The following is a 7030-nucleotide window of genomic DNA, read 5'->3' on the forward strand; positions in this document are numbered from 1 at the left end:
GGTAGCAACTTTTCTTTTTCATTCTTTTTTTTCCTTAATTTCCCCCAAATTATGCTTGTTAAGTCAATGAAATCAGTCAGTTCATGGCCAGGAACAAGGTTAGTACTACATCTGCCAACCTAATGGTTCTTGTGTCCAGGGTCGAGGCTCTGGGTGTTCCTGGAGGAAGGAAGAGGCATGTGGGTTCTCTCCTCAGCTGAGCTAAGACAAACCTTCCTGTTTCAGTGCCTGCCCTAACACCTCCAGTCAACCCTCTCGGCTCCCCAGCCCCACCCACCAGACCTTCCCGTAAAACTTTCACTTTTCAAATTCTCTCCACGAGAATAAGATAACAATACAAGCCAACACTGCTCCAGAGAGTGGAATGGAAGATCCTTGCTCAGTCCCTCACCCCAAGGTCTTTATCTGTTGCGAAGAAACAAGCCAATATGTAAATAGAATTTCATGCCATGGCAACCCTAAGACAAAGATTCCAGCTGTCTTGAGATTGCTGTGAACTGGGAAATAAAATGAGCTTCGTTCCATATAGCAGGAAATTAGGAACAGATGCTGTTCCCCTTAAAAGAGCACAGACAAAGAGGACAAAAACCTATGGAGATCAAAGATCACAGGACAGTATCTCAGAGCAGTGATCATCTGGCTTCTATTTTTTCTTTTGAATCTAAGAGAGAGGATGTTTTTCCTGGGGTGGTTTGAATGAGAATGGTCCCCATAGACTCGTATACTTGAATCATTCATTATCATTGATGCCCTGGCCACGCTTAAGCATGCATGGGCAGCCCGTTTATGGTCTGGACACAAGCTCACTGATTCACTAGCAGCATGGCCAGTAAGAAATAACGGACGCCAGACAGATCTAGAGAACCATAGGGCTGGTAAGACGGCCTAGCAGATAAAGGTGCTTGCCATCAGAATGACAACCTGAGTTCAAACCCAAGGGCCCACATGCAAAAAAGGACAGAACCAGCTCTCATAAGTTGTCCTCTGGCATTTACATGCACACAGTAAAGAATTAAAAGAAAATTAAAGCCAATGTATTTTTTTTACACTGTATTTGAGAATATCATACACGGACAATGTGTTTAGATCATTTCACTCCACTCTCTCTGCAGTCCACCTCCTCCTATGTCTGACCACTCTCTAATTCACCACCTATTCCTTAAGTCTTATTGTTTCACACACACACACACACACACACACACACACACACACACGTATGCCATACTGCTGAGTCCATTTAGTATTACTCATATGTGTATGTGTTTAGAGATGATCACCTGGGATTGAAATTTTTATCAGAGGACTCATCCTTAGAGAAATACTGATTCTCCCTCTCTTAGTAGCCATTAGTTCCTTCCCTGGTCCACACTGCAAGCCAATTTGTGTTGCCATTGTGCAGGTCGTGTTTAGGGAACAAGGTGGTTGAAATTTCACAGGGCATCCCCCATCATATAAAAAAAGACGGTATCCCGCAGCAGAAAACTTGAACTTCTGGCTTTTACCACCTTTCCAGACTCTTCCCTGATGCTCCCTGAGCCTTGTCCTGTGGTTGCATCAAGTGGGGGTGGGAAACACGCAATTGTCAGTTGTTCTTTGTATTTTGACCATGTTGAATAATCTCTTTCTCCTGCAATAAGAGGTTGTTTTGATAAGGGGTGAGAGCAACACTTATCTGTGGGCATAAGGATGCGTCTTTAAAGCACAGCTGGGAGTTGTAATGCTGGTTTAGGAGAGTTTTAGTAGTGGAGTCCAAGACCCCACCAGCCATGGCTAGCTAGCTCTGTTTAATAGTACCAGGCATGAATTCCTTCCTGTTGAGCAGGCCTTAAGTCCAACTAGATGGCTGTTGGTTTCCCCCAAGATATGCGTGCCACTATTGCACACCATTGAGTGTATCTTGCCTTGCTCAGGCATTACAGTTGGGTAGCTATTGTCTGCTTTTCTCCCTTGGCGGCTTGCATTGCACCTACAGATACTGCGAGAACTAGTCCCCAGGGAGGAGGCTTCCTCATCAGATTCCATCCTGATTCCTCCAAATTCTTATGTTAGAAGAGTTGAGGTCTTCCCTTCAAGCTCTGGAAAGCAATCAAAAGCAATAGCAACAGCCTGTATTGTTCTGGAAACCTTGAACACCACCAAGTCAGAGGTTTCCCACACCTGGCACTGGGGGTTTGTTAGGTAGTCTGCAGCATCTGAGGGGAGCATGGTCACCCCCAAAAGCACAGCTTCATGTAAATGTTTACATGTGAATATACATACATAAAAAATTACATGTGTTAAGTAAACATAAAATAATGGCCCCCTGTGGCTTTCCCAATCATCCTTAGTGGTCTTTATCCCTCCTGCCTCTCTCTTGCTCTCTCTATTGCCCGACTCTCCCCTCCCCAGATGAATTCCACCCTCCATTTTCCCTGTTTCCCCTCCCATAACACCTTTGCCACACGATCCTCCCCTTTGGAGCCTCTTCTGGTACACGGTGGTTCCTTCTTACTTTCCTGCCTTCTGCTGATGATTCCCGGTTATGCACTTACATCTAAAGATGTCAAACTAGGATCTTCAAATGACAGAGAACATGAGGTGCTTGTCTTTCTGAGTCTGTGTGACCTCACTCAGTGTATTTTCTAGTTCCATCCATTTACTTGCAAATTTCATGATCTCATTCTCCTTCACAGTGGATAGAGATCTGTAGTGAACACGCACGACATTTTCATCACCGGTTCATCGCTGAGGGACATGTAGGCAGCAGCTGTGAACTATGTATTCCTTAATGCCTTGTCTTAAAAATTCTAGAAAATAGGAATAGTTTTAGAAAATAAGAACTGTCATAAATGCTTTTATATAACTTTGATAAAGATGTGGTTATCAACATTCTCAGCAATAAACTGATAATTATATATGCACCAACACTGATGTATATAAGTGCCTATAGAATTTAAAGTCAGTGTTACAGAAACATTTAAATGTAAGCCTTCAATATTAGTCTTTTTAAAGTTTAATTAAAATATAGTTACACCGCCTACCCCCCCCTTTCCTCCTTCATACCCCTCCCATGTTTGCCCTCCAGTTCATGATCCATGGCCACATCTCATGCTGCCCAGAAGGCCTGAATTCTAACGAGTCTGTGGGTCATTCATATGCACAAATAAAAGAATTAAATAAATTTAAAGTGTCGAGGTCATTAAAGAGAAAGTTCGGGGGAGAAATGAAGTTCAGTTGGTAGACTAAGTAGGTAACGTGCACAGAGCCCTGCACCTCTAGAGCTGCATATTAAGGCTTGATAGCACACGTCTGTCCTCTCAGCTCTCTGGAGGAACAGGCATGCAAGGAGCAGGCGTGCAGGGAGCAGGCGTGCAAGGTTACCTTTGGCCACACTCTGAGTTCAAGATCACTGTAAAACACACAAAAGCCTGTGTCCAAAAAACCAAAATGCCAAACAAAAAAACTAACCAACCAACCAACCAACCAAACAAACAAACAAACAAACCAAAAAAAAAAAAAAAAAAACCAAAAAAGTAAAGTCCTAGGAATTTTAATATCCCTGACAGGCTGGAGAAGACAGGTTTCAGGATCTCCTTAGACAGGATTCATAATATTAGAAAATCATGAAACAAATCAAGATAGTCAACATCGTGGGTAAAAGACACTAGGGGGGACACTTGCATAATTAAATAAGGTTTACAGTTTCAAAGTATCCTGTCAGTATCCACAAATGTGCTGTGCTGCGCAGTTGTTAGTGCTGGCGGGAGCCCGGGGAAGGATGTACAGGGATGCTCTGCTGGTTTGCAAATTTACTAGAATACAAGGATATTTACAGTTAGATTTTTAATTTTAGCCAGGCAGTGGCGGTGCACACCTTTAATCCCAGCATTCAGGAGGCAGATCTATGTGAGTTTGAAGCCAGAATGGTCCACACAGTGTGTTCCAGGAAAGCCAAGGCTACACAGAGAAACTGTCTCAAAAATAAAAACAAAAAAATAATTTTTTTTTCATTTTAAGGCCTTGACTTAAAGTTTAAAACTTAAGCTATTTTATTTTTAAACTTCTGACTTATTTTTAAACTCGGTGACTTTTCTGGGCCTAATGAATGGATTGGGGTAGACACTCCTTCAACTCAACTTGAGAGCCACCGAATGGCCTCCTTACTCAGCATTAGTCCTGCTTTATTCCAACAAAAAAAAAAAGAACCATGATGAGCAACTGCCGGAAGGAGGACTCTTGGCAACCATCATGAAATTATTGTTGAGGTGAATAATCTCCACCGCTTACTTTCCCACTGAAGACCTGTTCCCAACCGGGGAAGGGGGAGTCAGGCTTTTCGAGAGGAAAAGTACTCAGCCAAAAAAAAAAAAAAAAAAAAAAATTCCAGAAAAGATATTTTTGTTTTGAGAAACATTAAAACATTTTTTTTTTTAAAAAAATGAGTCCATGAAAATACAATCCTACCAAGAGTAGCAGAGTTCGTTAGGTAGGGACTGACCGAGGCGACAAAAAAGGAAGCAAGCATCTCCAGACACCGGAAGGCCGCAGGCTCTCCCGGAAGTGAGGCTGTGCAAGTGGTGTGGGCTCTCAGGCTTTTATGAGACGGCAGAGGGGGACCCTTGGGGATGGAAGCGTCCATCTGCAGGTCAGTCCCCCGGCATTCTGGAAGTGTGTGGGCGCCAGCGGGGTTGGCGGTGGCTTCCACAGGTGTTAGCAGCCAAGCCAGCTTTCCTGTCTGGAGCTTCTCAGCCTGCCTGATGCTTTTAGGTCAATAACCCTTCGTCATTCGTCATTTTGTTTCGATTTTCCCCTAAGGTTACCAAAGTATTCTTATAATTACACAAATAAAGTTGCTATTTGCCACTTAATTTAACTTTGTAATTTAGATTTCATCCGTAATTTAAAATACATCTGCTTGTACTTGTGGTATTGTTGAAACTTAATGCCTCCCGAGTCCTGGCAAGTAGGGAGACTATCCCAGGAATGCTCTTGGCAGTCACAAAAGCAATCTTCTTGGCAGCGATCATTTCCCTAGACGCCCTCCCCCACACCTACACACTCTTCTCCCCTGACTATGTCTGACATTTCCAACCTTTCTTCTTCCAACGTTTTTTTTTCTCTCTCTCTCTCTCTTTTTTTTTCCTCCCTCTCCCGGTTTCCCAGTCGTTCCCTTTATCCCTGGGTCTAATTCAAGCAAGACTCAGAATTGAAGGACACAGACTCATAGTAGGAGGGCTCCCTCCTTTTCTCTACTCCCCACACTCCTCAAGATGCTCTTTGGAAGGGTTACCCTTTTCTCTCATTCCGGAGTTTAACTCAGAAAGAGACTCCTTCAACACAAGAACTAAGTGTATTCAGTTGGAAGTATTTGTGTTGTGTTTTGGTTTGGCTTGGTTTAGTTTGGTGTCAAAGCTCCCTGGACAGTTTCTACAATCATCCAGAAAACTCTCTGGGATGCCATTTAGAATGGCATGCTTCCAGAGGAACTAGCGAGACCATTTTAATGACTTAAATTTGGGGTGTGCTCAGAGCCAGAAGGTCCACAAGAATGTGCTTTCTGCATCCCTTAGTATTCCTCCCTCCCGCCACATTGTTACTTCAGGCAGAAAACCGTATCCTGGCAGTGAGAGTGCTCAGTCAGTCCTTGGGACTGCCTGGCCTGTTTTAGCTAGAGTTGCCCCTGGGTGTTTGACATTATCTATTTACTCCTAGGTAATTCTTTTAAGTACAGTCCTAGATTCTACCATAGAATGACTTTAATCCCTATTCGGATAAATTTAAATATCTGAAGGTTTGTCCCTACGAACACCAAAACAAAAACATTCTTTAAATTGTTTTTTAATGGAATTGTCACTAATATATTCTGCCTTGCATTAAAACAGGCTATACTTTTAAGATTTCTGGATGAAACCAAATATAAAATGTGATCCCCCCAGGAGGGAAAGCTACAACAGCCTGATTTTTATCTGTTATCACAAGCTCATATTCTTTAGAAATTTGACATCATGCTCTCGTGTTCCTTTTCCTTCCCTGGTGTCACAATACACACCCCCACCACTGCTCATACATCTGTCTGTGCATTTCCTACCATCTTCTAATCTGATGTAGCTTTGAAATGATAGGTGGAATCATAGAACTACAGACACCCTCAGACCTAGAGTGCAGTGTGTGGTAACTACCCATATTAACATAGAGAAGCTTTCAGTATGATCCAAAAGAAGCAACGGAAGTGAGAGAGAAAACGGTGTGACTCACTAGACATGACTCTTTCAAGAACTTTTTCTGAGTAACCGGGTTACAATAATACAAGATTATGCCACTTTTTGAGAGGTACTTCTTGTTTGTCTGTCTGTCAATCATCTATCTATCTATCTATCTATCTATCTATCTATCTATCTATCTATCATCTATCTATCTGTGTTTGTCAAGTAATTACTCAAAGCAAGATACAGACCATTTCCATTACCTATGGAAGTTCTCTTATGCCTTTCAAGCCAATGCCCATCTGCCCCCACACAACTGGAAGCAGTGCTCCTGATGTCTATCTCTAGCCATGTTTGCTTGCCCTTAGAACTGTTGGCTAACGAACTCATATGATACATAAATGTAACACAATTTGTGGACCCATTCTTCTGCTGGAGTTTGGGTTGCTTTTAGTGTGGTAACGGTTGTTACCAGTTCCTTTCCTTGTGTTATAACAAAACGCCTGACAAAAGCAAGTGAAGGAAGATTTGTTGTTCATTGCTTGAGAATGCAGTTCATCGTGGCAGGGGAAGCACTGGGCACACTGCAGTCACGTCCAGGAAGCAGAGGAAATTAGCACCGGCATTTAGCTTGACTCCTCCATTTTATTCAGTTGCAGCCCCCAGCTTGTGGGAAAGGGGCTGCCCACATTCAGGACGGGTTTCTGCTGCTCAGATAAACCTTCTGGAAGCATCTTTATACACATGTAGAGGTATGTTTCTATGCTGATTAAAAACAGAATGTAGTTGACAGTGAAGATTCATCATCACAGGATATTACTAATGAAAACCCTTAGAAATATTAAAGA

This window comes from Arvicola amphibius, chromosome 4, assembly GCF_903992535.2.
Source record: "Arvicola amphibius chromosome 4, mArvAmp1.2, whole genome shotgun sequence".
Lineage (NCBI taxonomy): Eukaryota > Metazoa > Chordata > Mammalia > Rodentia > Cricetidae > Arvicola > Arvicola amphibius.